Raw genomic sequence first — 12849 nt, forward strand, 5'->3', positions numbered from 1 at the left:
TCATCAATAAAGTCTCAGTACTTTGTAAACGTAGTGTACTGGACAGACCTAAATATTGATGCAAAAGTGTTTATTAATAAAATCGTTCTAATTTATTCTTATGATGTTAGGTCATTACAAGTGTGCCTACACGTTTACTGAATTTTAAGAGACATCTACAATTATTCTTGTACCCTTGATGCTAGGAGAATATAATAACTCATGCTTATGGTTTTGGTTGCTTATTTTATTTAATGAAATGTTCAGGGTAATTTAAAGAAATTCTGAGGAAACCTGCTTTCTGTCACACAGGGGCAAGCCTCAAATGTCAACGGAGACTGCGTTCATACAGGTTCTGAAATGCAGCTTAACTTCTACTTTGCTTTAACATTTGCACTATTTTCTTTTATGCTATGTTTTAAAAGATTTATATAAGCATGGGTACCGTGCTTTGTATTAAATATTTGATGGAAGCCATTAATTGCAAATTATAAATGTACTGCAATGGCAGATCATAAAGCCAAGAAACATTGAATCAAAAGGAAAGAACCACACAATTGTCTTCTAAAAGAACAAGATACACTCTGGTGTAGAGATAAGATTAGTTTAGGAGAATAAACTTCATAAGATGTTTGTTTTAGGAAAAGTTTTCACTTTAAAAAAGGAGGTTTCTATGAGTATAAAGAGCAGATTAGATAGATAGTACAAGAGCTTTTTTGGTCTTAAAATCAAGGTATAACTAAGAAAATGAATGCAGGGGATATTTCAGGGGCCACATCCCCAAGTGCCGGTGGCCAATGCACTAGGGACATATCCGCTGTGTCTGAAGTTAAATAACAGCAGAATTGTTGTGGCTGCACCCACTAACCATATGTTATCCCTTTGGTTGGAAATACATATACCCTCTACCAGGATACAATTAAGAGAACTAAGAGAAATGAAGTAATTTATTACCTATATTAGATTAACAGTTGAGCTATTTGAGGGAAAAATGGGAAACATGGAATGAACTGATTTAAAATAAACTGACAGAACTTTTTCAAAAATAATATAAATACCTGCTTGTGTTGCCTGATCCCTTTTAATGCTTGATGATACTTGTACTGCTTGCCAATTGATCCTGATGAATGAGCTGAGGGTCACAAGGTTTTTGTTCCAGAACCAGGAAACACAGAACTAAAACCAATGAGTTTACTATCTTGGCAAGGTGCTTGGCAAGGACACTCACACAGAGGGCAAAGCCAAGCCTTGGTGGTTTTTATTAGAACCAATAATAAAGACAGAACAGCTGCAAACCACAGAAACGGCTAGGCATAGAACGGTATTGGGGATAACTGTGGGATCATTCTTTGCATATGCTCTTAGACTTGCATGCTCACACCCTTCCTTGAGGACCTGGTGGTGAGAGCCAAAGGACAAGCCCTGCCTCTGGCATGCTGAATGAGTCTGATGGTCCAGGTTCCTCAATGCCCACGACTGATGGAAGATAATAATAGTGCTGAAGGATCAAAAGATGGAAAGTTAACCCCCTCCACGTGGTGGTTTGCACTGTTATAGGGCCTTAGCTCTATCATGAATATTTATTCTAATGTCCAGCCTTCCATGTCCAAATCCAGTTCTTCACCCTCATAATATTGAGGGTGCATTTATCCGATAGGTTAATGTATTAATGCCATTTAACTCATTATCAGATACGTCACCTATTGGTCAAGCAAGCTGGTGCTTAGACATCTGCCAACGATTCTACCCTAAAATATCCCAGTCCACTATCACTTCCATGTTCCTGCAGTTGCCTGGTACCATTAGGTTCCAATGCCTGTTATTGAACAAGCTAGTCCTAGTTTCCCAAAATCTAACGGTACCTGTCAGGCCATTTATCTAAGCCAATGGTCACAGGCCTAATATACTTGGCTATTCTTATGCTAAGTTGCTTATACTGATTTCTTACAGGATACAGGCCTGTAGTTTCCTTGTGTTACTGCTGAATATAATAAAAAGCTAAGCGAGCTCTATGGGCTACACTGGAAGGCACAACTTATAATATCCTAGTTATTCCTTATGCCTTACCTTTTGTATTTTTCTCTCTCTCTTTTAATACTTACAGAAGGTTATGAAAAATTCTGTGTATTTTTCAGTAAAAAGGTTAATATTCACCTTCTAAAAACTACTGTGTCTTTAAACATATAGAATTTATACCACAGATTATTATAAAGTATCATAAATACTTTGATCTTTTGCCATTTTCTCTCCAATTCATCACTTGGAAAAACAGGCTGGCGTGTGAGCTAACATGTACACCTATGAATGTTCCTTTCGCCTTAACAAAGCTCTTTGCAAGTATTTTAAAACATGTCTCTGTCTTTTTTACATTTTAGCTTTTCATTATTTTAGCTGCAGTTCTTTGTAATTTCTAGAGGTTATGCTACATATAAATCTTGGGTCTAGAGGCATGGGGTCACATACCAAATCCCATTGCCTTCCTTCTCTGGATCAGGAGGGTCTTGGGGAGTTGGAAGACTTGGTTATGTCCTCCTCCAATTAAACATATTGGGGTGATTTTATTAACACTTAGATTCAAACAGCCCTTTTTACATTAATTTTTCCTTAACAGATCTATTTGCACATATTGTAAAACATCTTCCCCTCTCTTTTAACATTTTCAGTTTTTTCATACATTTAGCTGTGTTTCTTTATTACTTCTAGAAGGGGTGATTTTATCAGTCACTAATTTAGAGGTGCTGGCCTGTATCCCAAATCCTATTGACTTCCCTCTCTTGGTAAAAGGGTCTTTTGGTTAAGGGTCAAATGGAGTTAATCAGGAAAGATGAGTTAGGCCAGAACCCCTGTCTCCAGTGCTTCCAGGCCACCACAGCAGAGCTACGACCACTGTACTGTAAACCCTAGCCCCCAGAAAGTGCCACCCATGGAAGTTCCAACTAGCAGCACCCTCATGGCCTCTGATGGGTCCATGCACACTATTTAAGCATGGAGGACATTCCAGGCTGCTGTCTGTACAACCAGGTAGAACCCTGATCTGCTGCTGAGCCAGACACTGCCTTCCCTAACTGCAAGTTCTGACTCTGGTTTGACCTTTGGATTGGGCATTTGTAGTCCATGATTTCCATAAACTTATACCAGTAACTGTCAGGTGTGTATTTGTCTTTATCCCTTTTCAAAAGTTCAAAGAACTATGGACGATATTTCTAGATCTCTCTTCAGTTTATTTTGCCATTACAGTTCTGACAGACAGAATGGTCAGTTTTGAACAGTTTTAACTTCCACAGATATTTATATTGTATGAAAAAACCCATATACTAATAAAGGAAATAAGGATAACCTGGGGAATTACAGACCAGTCAGATTATCTTTCCGGGTACTGAAGTTAATGGAGCAAATAATTAATCAATCAATTTGCAAACATCTAGATAAATAATAGTCAGCATGGATTTGTCAAGAACAAACCATGTCAAACCAAACTGATAGCTTTCTTTGACAGGGTAACAAGCCCTGTGGATGGGAGGAAAGCAGTAGATGTGGTATATCTTGACTTTAGTAAGACTTTTGATATGGTCTTCCATGACATTTTCATAAACAAGGTAGGCAACCTAGATGGAGCTATTACAAGGTGGGTTTGTAACTGCTTGGAAAACCATTCCCAGAGAGTAATTATCAGCGGTTCCCAGTCAGGCTGGAAGGGCACAATGAGTGGGGTCCTGAAGAGATCAGTTCCAGGTCTGGTTCTGTTCAATATCTTCATCAATGATTTAGATAATGGCATAGACAGTACTCTTATAACATTTGCAGATTATACAAAGCTGGGAGGGGTTGCAAGTGCTTTGGAGACTAGGATTAAAATTAAAAATTATCTGGACAAATTGAAGAAATGGTCGAAAGTAAACAGGATGAAATTCAATAAGGACAAATGCAAAGCACTTCACTTATGAAGGAACAATCAGTTGCACACATATAGAATGGGAAATGACTGCCTAGGAAGGAGTAGTGCAGAAAGGGATCTGGGGGTCATAGTGGATCATAAGCTAAATATGAGTCAACATTGTAACACTGTTGCAAAAATAAAAGCAACCATCATTCTGGGATATATTAGGAGTGTTGTTAGGAAGACACAAGAAGTAATTATTTCGGTCTACTCCATGCTGATTATGCTTCAACTTGAGTATTGTTCCAGTTCTGGGTGCCACATTTCAGGAAAGATGTGGACAAATTGGAGAACACCCAGCGAAGAGCAACAAAAATGCCTAAAGATCTAGAAAACATGACCTATGAGGGAAGATTGAAAAAAAAATGGGTTTATTTAGCCTGGAGAGGAGAAGACTGAGAGGGGATATGATAACAGTTTTCAAATACCTAAAGGGTTAATACAAGGAGGAGGGTGAAAATTTGTTCTTGTTAACCTCTGAGAATAGGTCAAGAGCAATGGGCTTAAATAGCAGCAAGGGAGGTTTAAATTGGACATTAGAAAAAAACTTCCTAATTGTCAGGGTGGTTAAGTGCTGGACCAAATCGCCCAGAGAGGTTGTGGAACCTCCATCATTAGAGGTTCTTAAGAACAGGTTAAACAAACACCTGTCAGGGATGGTCTAGGTCAGGGGTCGGCAACTTTTGGCATCTGGCCCGTCAGGGTAAGCCACTGGTGGTCTGGGACGATTTGTTTACCTGGATTATCCGCAGGCATGGAGCTCCGCAGCTCCCCCTGGCCACAGTTCGCCGATCCGGGCCAATGGCAGCCGCAGGAAGCAGCGGCCAGCACAACCCTCGGCCCGCACTGCTTCTCACATTTATGCTCTTTTTTGGTTTAAGAATGAATGCCGATATTCTGCAGCAAATAGTAGGCTCCATAGTAAATTCCACAGCTGCAGAATTACAGATAAATGATACGGAAGAGAATTGTGTATCATTTGTATTACAGTGACCAGGATCAGGACCCCATTGTGCTGGAGAACATGCAGCACAGAAAAAGCAATCCCTGCTCCAAAGTGTTTACAGTCTGTATAGAAAGGACAATTATGTCCTGTTTATGTTGCACATTGCAAACACTGCAATCAGACATGCCCACAGCAGAGTTGTAACTGGCTCTCCTGACTCACGTGCAGTTGCACTATGGCTGTATTTGTGGCTGAGCTGCTTGTCTTAGCCTCTAGGGGCTTTAGTTTCATTTTGATGTTTTTCACGTGTTCCTCTCACTGCTCTTTGTGACAAGCTGATCTCCACAAACTCAGTTCCTGTCAAACTCTCCGAGGTTGTTCTTCCCTTGGCCTTACTGACCCATTTGGACGCACGCCTGCACACACACAGAAGGGGACTGAACTCATTCTTTGCTTTGCTCTCGTCCCTTTGCCACTCCAGCACTTTGTGCGAGAGCATCTGAGACTGTTTTGTAAGCTGAAGAAAGCAGACGAGCTCCCAACCATCTGGGTAAAGCAGCAGCAGCAGCAGCCTGGAAGGCTGTTGTAGAAGGCAGAAGGATTTTCAGCTGTAGGAGATACAATATGTCCTGTGAGCAGAGCCGGAAGGGGAGAGGTAAAGCATTGCAGGGGGTGAGGAAGGGGGGATGGTTCAAACTTGGCTACAATGTCAGAAAAAAACCCCTCTCTCAGTGAGGCTTGTCACTGAACATGTTCCTGCCTTACAAGGGACAATGATTTTTCTCTCTTTGGGATCTAGATATACCAAAAACTCTTTGATCCCCATTTCTACGGGGGGATGAGAATACACATAGGTGATGATTAAAAGGTATAGCAGAGACTGATTTATAATATTGTTTGGGGGTAACTGACACTTTCTTGAACTGATCTTGGCAGTAAATGTGCATGATAGTCTCGGCTCCAGGCTACACGTCCGCTGTAAGTGATAGTCACCAGACGAACATATTTAATATCGAGTTACAATTGTGGCTTGATGATCAATGCACCCTTCCTAACTGGGAGAGTTAAATGCCCCAACTGCAATGTTGGAAAACAAACAAATCTGGTATTAAGTTTTCCAACTCGCCATATCCCTTATGTAAGTCCCAGAGCTAGGAGGTGTGAAGGGAAAAAAGACACTCCTGATCTCTCTATAAGAGAAAGGGGAACAGCCGGCTCTGACATTCTTAATCTCTATACATTCACCATACTGCAGGTCCATACGGTTGTTTATTTGGAGTTGATTTGTCATGTTTTTAAACTGTCAAGTAACTTAGTTTACGAAAGGGGAATACACTAGAAATAATATACCCTAGAGAAAGTGGGGCACCCTAGGCTGAAGAGTAATGGGTTCAAATTAGGCAGCTATTATTTGTTTTACCAGAGTGCCTAGAAAGTCCTAGTTATAGACCAGGACCCCACTGTGCTGTACAAAGATGGTGCCTGCGATGTTGCACTCCATGCGTTTTATGGAAATATGCTTATAAGTGTAAATATAATGGAACTGGAATATGCTTTCTGCAAAAGGTCTCTTGTAAGGTATCATAACAAAGGTTATAACCTACTGAATATATTCCCCCTATTTGTATGCATGTATCATTCTTGTATCTGAAGCTAGAAATATGAAGTATAACTCTGAGGTCCTATTGTAATGATGCAAAGCGTGGGCCATTAGTGGTGGTTTAGAATCTTGAAGGCTCCCATTGACTAGGACAACTGGTTGTAAATGGTTTATTTACCTGCAAGCTTTCCTGTGTACCTGTGGGCCAAAGCAGGAAGAATGGAGACAGTCTTCACTCTTAGGTTGTCAGCAACAAGTCAGAGACAGTTTTATTTGAGCAATTGCAAGGGAAAAATACAGCTGACACAGAGCATCTCTGCCTCAGTTTCTTTGAAATACAAACAATAACACACAAGCATTTATACTCTTTAGTGGCATGTATTATTTAAAAACATCTATATCTTATTTTATGTTATTTCCTGTCCATTCCAGTATTTTTCACTACTCTTCTCAAAACATCGTTATTTCAAGGCTAGTCACACTGACTCTGTTCTGCTGCTTTCCCACTTGCTTCTGACATGAGCCCTGCTTCTACAGGTCTCGCAATATTAGGCTAAGACTTAGCTTAACAGTTGCTCTGTCTCTGACACTTAAATGGCTGTACTTAAACCCTCTTTTTCTTTTCCTACTCCCACATGGTCTTACAGTGACATGTGACCATGTCTGGGTGTCTGGGTGCTGGAGGCAGGTAACCTGCTGAGGTGTTTTCACTTAAAGTCTGCAGCTTTGGGGGTGTGGCCCAGACCCTGGGTCTGTGTTCCAGGAGGCTAGCATGTCTGGCTCAACAAGGCAGGGCTCTGGAGTCACAAGCTGGCAGGGAAAACAGGCTCAGAGGTAATTTCAGCACATCAGGTGACAGTCCCAAGGGCATCTCTGTGACTGTGATGGGTCTTGTTACCATCCCTAGCATGTACAAAAGTTTTTCCCAAAAAACAAGGTCTCGAATATTGACTATGGCTGGGCTAAAAAGAAGTAACATTGATGTCAGGAGTGAGAGCCAGTTTTCAAGGAGAGAAATTGTGAGCTGGTATTCCTGTTGAATCAAGATGGAAGAAATGAGAGATAATGTCTTCTGCAATTTCCACAATATGCATCCGATGAAGTGAGCTGTAGCTCACGAAAGCTCATGCTCAAATAAATTGGTTAGTCTCTAAGGTGCCACAAGTACTCCTTTTCTTTATACTGACAAAAGTTACAGATGTCCAAAAGAACCTAAAATAAGAGCTTTACAAAAGGAATTAAAATAAAACCTAAAGAAAGACCTAAAACTGGAGAGCGGGAGGCTTAATAAAATAAATTAAAACAAGACCAAAAACAAATGTGCCAGACTTCACAGAAGGAATTGTTACCTGCACAAATTTCTCTAACTCTTCCACACTGTAGGGACACACACACCTTTACCCAATTCCTAGGGCTTAAGGTGCAACCCTGTTAATTTATACACCCACCCTTATCCAATTCCTAGGGCTCAGGGCGCATCTTCCTGCAGGTTGGCAGGATCTTTAGCCACTGAAAGACCCTCACACAGTAATATCCTTATCCTCTATTTATTGACAATTCCCAAACAAACAGAATACACATACTAAGCACACAGTGTCATGCTCACCAATCCTGGTATAGGCAGGCAAGCTTCCCCTGTTGGCCAGGCAAGGTCAGTCTCTGGATCTTAGCGGCTGCACGTCATGGTTGTGCAGGAGAGTCCTGGCAGCTGTTATCTTAGGCTGGGTCTTGGAGGTGAGTTCTCCTTGGGGTTCCTTGTCTCCTTTGGTCTTCTTCAGCCTTTTTCTTCCTTCCTTCTGCTTTTTTTACTTCCGATCTTCTTCCTCTCTTTATCTCCTTCTTGGACCGCAGTTTATATAATGAAACTTGAGTCTCGCCTAGCTATATCTTAACCAATTATTTTAGTATAATTTTACTAACCAGTCATAAAAAAATTACCTAACCAATCATACCCCACCACCTTAATTGATTTACACCTAACAAAAGTAATTGTACAGCAGACAAAAACAGTTACAAACCAGATAGAGATCACACAGTCAAACAATAGGAAAGTGTAATGACAATGATCATACAATGAGGATTCCACAACATTCTCTATGGATAAGCAGTTTCTTGCCAGACAGAATGGTGTTACTTAAGTTTTCTTTACCCATCTTGAGATCTGTTTCTTTATCTGGTAACAGTGAGGAGCTATCAGGGCAAAGTCCCCCCCTCACAGCCTGGCGTGACACTTTTAACACATTTTAGATGGAATGTGCGTATGTGACTCCAGGCCGACAGCTAATGGCTGCTGCTACTTCAGTCTGGCTGCAGAAGGCGGCTTTGGTTCAGGCGTTCCAACATGGCTACAGAAAAGCCATATTGTTACAGAATAGAGCAACATCTCAAAGCTTCCCAGAAAGGACGGAGAGAATCTTGGTTGGGAAAGCAGTTACAAAGCGTTCCGAGCAGAACTTGAATCCCCTTTATACAACTACCTCTGGGTTGCCAAGGCGAATTGATGAGGTGACCCACAACCTGACTGTCATGAATCAGAAAGTTTTCCACAAAAACTGGGAGACCAGGAAAGCTCTGTCCAGCTTGGTACTTGGTAAGGGAGACAAGCTGCAGCAAGGACTTAAGGAGCTGAAAAATCATTCAAAGAAGAAAGTCAAAGAGTCACAGAACACTGAGGAAATCAGCCACCTGGGAGTGGAATTGGGACAGAGAACTTTGGCTAAGACTAGATAGTTATAACATCATTTGTAACCCACAATAGCCCAGATGGGAGAGGTAGATTTGTACTGTCGAGATGGGACAAAGTACTATCTTTGGTGTGTGTGTGGGGGGGGACCCCCCAGAAGGCTCCTTTGGTTCAGTTCAACATCTCAGCCCAAATGAGTGGCTAGGAAGATGAAGAGTTGGTGAGGGAGGCAGTTATAGCAGCCCTCTTGTGGTGCTGAAGAGTTTACCCCCAGAAAAGAGACTAAGTTTTCCAGATCTGGTACAAGCACAGTGCATCAGAAACTAAAGCTGATGCTGATCAATGCATGATCTGCCACTAACGAACACTACATGACCTTATCAGTGATGAAGCACTCAGTGTATCCTGCCTCACTGAGACTGGGCTGGAACAGGTCTTGTTCTAGCCCACCTCAGCCTCCCCAGACACGCCATACATCACAGCCCCAGGCAGGACAGAAAGGCCGGTGGCCCTGCACTCATTGTCTCTACATATATCAAATCCCAGAGAGGTGCCTCAGGTAAGACAACGTTATTCAAATTCATTCACATGGCAGTAGAAACCAGAGTCAAAGTTAACAGATTTTATGCTCATTTACAGACAACCACAGACTAAAGGATCTGACAAAGTGGGTTCCAGCCCATGAAAGCTAATGCCCAAATAAATGTGTTTGTCTTTAAGGTGCCACGGGACTCCTCATTGTTTTTGCTGAAACAGACTAACACAGCTACCCCTCTGAAACAGACTAAAGGGTTGATAAAGGAACTCATTGATATCTTGTCAGCAGTGGTGGTGAAATACCCCAGATTTTTCATCCTAGGAAACTTCAAAATGCATATTAACGAGGCCATGGATGCCCCAGAACTCATCTCCTCCTTTGCCTCCCTAGTAGTTTTACAGGTCATCTCTGGTCCAGCCCACACAGCTGGTCGCACACTGGACTTCCTCTTAGGCCTAGATATCAAGATAAAGGACATCAGAGCACAGCCAATGCCTTGGACAGACCATCACCATATTAGGGCAATGGTCAGAGACCTTCCTGGGCCTAGGCAACAAGAAAGACCAGTGGTCCTGATTCAACCACAAGGAATCACAGATTCTAACAAGTTCCAAAGCTTGCTAGATAACAACAGAACACAACCCACAGGACAAGCTATCAAGGATTTGGTGAATCATCATCATTCTACGCTAGCCTAGACCATTGACCTGTTGGCCCCCATTGCCCACACACCATGACACCCTTCTCCAAATGAAGAGGGGGTGGAAACTCAAGCACCACTGGCAGAAAATGAAGGCAGGTGCAGACAGGATGAAACATAATGAATTCCTACAAGCCTATGCTGAGGCTGTAATGGAGGATGTCTGCACTTTATGCTGGGGGTGTAGTTCCCAGCTCAAGGAGACAGACCTGTGCTATCTCAAATGTGAGCTGCCCTGAGATGTGTGCCTATGGCCTTGGATAGGTATGTACTCAGGGTGAATGTCCCCTCCTTCGGTTTGCGCTGCCATGGCTACACTCTATTTTTAGCACACTAGCTCAATCAGAGTGAGCGCTGGTCTGTCTCCTCAAGCCCAGGGAATCACACTCCCAGCTCAAAGTGTAGACAAACCAGACATTACAGACCATGAGAAACTTCCTATTAGCCTCCATTGAGGCTGCCAATCTTTCCCCTAGGAGCTATCCAGGGTGGTAAATTGTTTCATCACTCCTGGTTGCTTGCAACTTGCACCAGAACTGAACACTGCCAAGAACTATCATCCTATTGTTCTAAAACCAGAAATCCAACTGTGCTAAAATGATTACGCACCTTCAGGAAGCCTTCTCAGACCTTCAGGAAGCCTGGATCCGCTCCACCTCCTCCCACCAACCAGCAGCCCACCTGCACTCCCAGAGTTCAACACATTCACTCATCAAGAAGTTCTGCATATCCTAAAGGAATCTCAACCCAGGCCCTTCCTGGCTTGTGAAAGTCAAGAATAACTGGTGCCACTCCTGACCAACCTAGCCAATGTCACATTCAGTGGAGAGGACCTTCCCTTCCTGAGCAAACTCATAGAGAAGCTAGCCAAAGGCCAATGACAAGCTCATCTAATTATGCCAGGTCTGGAATGCTAGCTTCAAACTGGATTCAGTCCAGGACACAGGTCTGAAACTGTTCTTAGTGGCACTGGTGGGTGATCTCCTGCTGTCAATGGATAGAGGACAGACATCCATTCTCATCCTTCTGGACTTCTCTGCAGCATCCTGTACTATTGACCATGAGATACTATTCTTTTGCCATGATGAGGTGGCAGGGGACCAAGGTAATGTGCTAAAATGGTTTGAGAGTATTGACTAAAAGGTGTAGCCGATTGTTAGACTACACTCACGGTTTGTTCTTAAAAATGCAAATAGCTGAACTCAGCCAAATGTATTGTCTAAAGACAAAACAGTACAGTACAAAAAGGAGACGTACATATCCTCCGTCCAGGAATCAATTCTTATCTCGCAGCATTTTCATCTTACCCAGAGCTTGTAATTCAAGCATATGCACTTCAGCTCATAGTGTTTATAGTCTGATTTTTACAAGTTACAAAACTTTTTACATGTTACATAAAGGTTAAGTTTAACCAACTAGTTTGTGCCAGCTTTGTCCTTAGTACCTCCCTATATTCTCTCATCTCATATTTTGAGTACTCATACCAAGTGTGGGGGGATATTGATATGGGTGAACAGAATTGTAGGAAAAGCAGAACATATATATAGTTAACATAACTTCCCAACACATTACAGATATAGATATAGATATAGATATATATACATCCAATGAGTAGTAATGAGAAATGACACCTCCACCCCTTGACTCCTCACTTGTGGAATCCCTGACGGGATCAGTTCTCTCTCGGTCCTTTTGAACATCCACCTGAAGCCTTTAAGTGAACTGGTCAAATGAAATGGGCTAAAGAGCCACCAACATGCAAATGCCACACAGCTCTAGCTATCCTTTGCATGCTGAACTCAAGCAAGACAGAGATGACCTTGGTGAGCAGAGGACTTCATTTTGAAGAGTTTGAAGTCATGGTGAAGCCTCCTTTGGTTGAAGGTTCACACCACAATTGGTCGGTTCAATCTGTAGTTTAGGAGCTGTCAGGGTTCCCTCCCCACTCTGAACTCTGGGGTACAGATGTGGGGACCCGCTTGGAAGACCCCCAAACTTATGTTCTACCAGCTTAGGTTAAAAGTTCCCCAAGGTACAATTCCTTTCCTTGTCTTTGGATGGTATTACTGCCACCACCAAGTGATTTACAAAAATTCAGGAAAAGGGTGACTTAGAGGCCCTATTCCCCCAAAATATTCCCCCAAACCCCTTCACCTCCTTTCCTGGGAAGGCTTGAGAATAATATACCAACCAATTGGTTACAATGTGAGCACAGACCACTCAATCAGGTTCTTTGAAGAATAATTTTATTTATAAAAAAGTAGAGAATCACACTTGCAAAATCAGGATGGAAGGTAACTTTACAGGGTAATAAAAAGATTTAAAACACAGAGGATTCCCCTCTAGGCTCAGCTTCAAAGTTACAAAAAAAAAAAGGAATAAAACTCCCTCTTAGAATAGGGAAAATTCACAAGCTAAAACAAAAGATAATCTAACACATTTCCTTGCCCTTGCTTACCATGTTTG

Source organism: Natator depressus, chromosome 2, assembly GCF_965152275.1.
Source record: "Natator depressus isolate rNatDep1 chromosome 2, rNatDep2.hap1, whole genome shotgun sequence".
Lineage (NCBI taxonomy): Eukaryota > Metazoa > Chordata > Testudines > Cheloniidae > Natator > Natator depressus.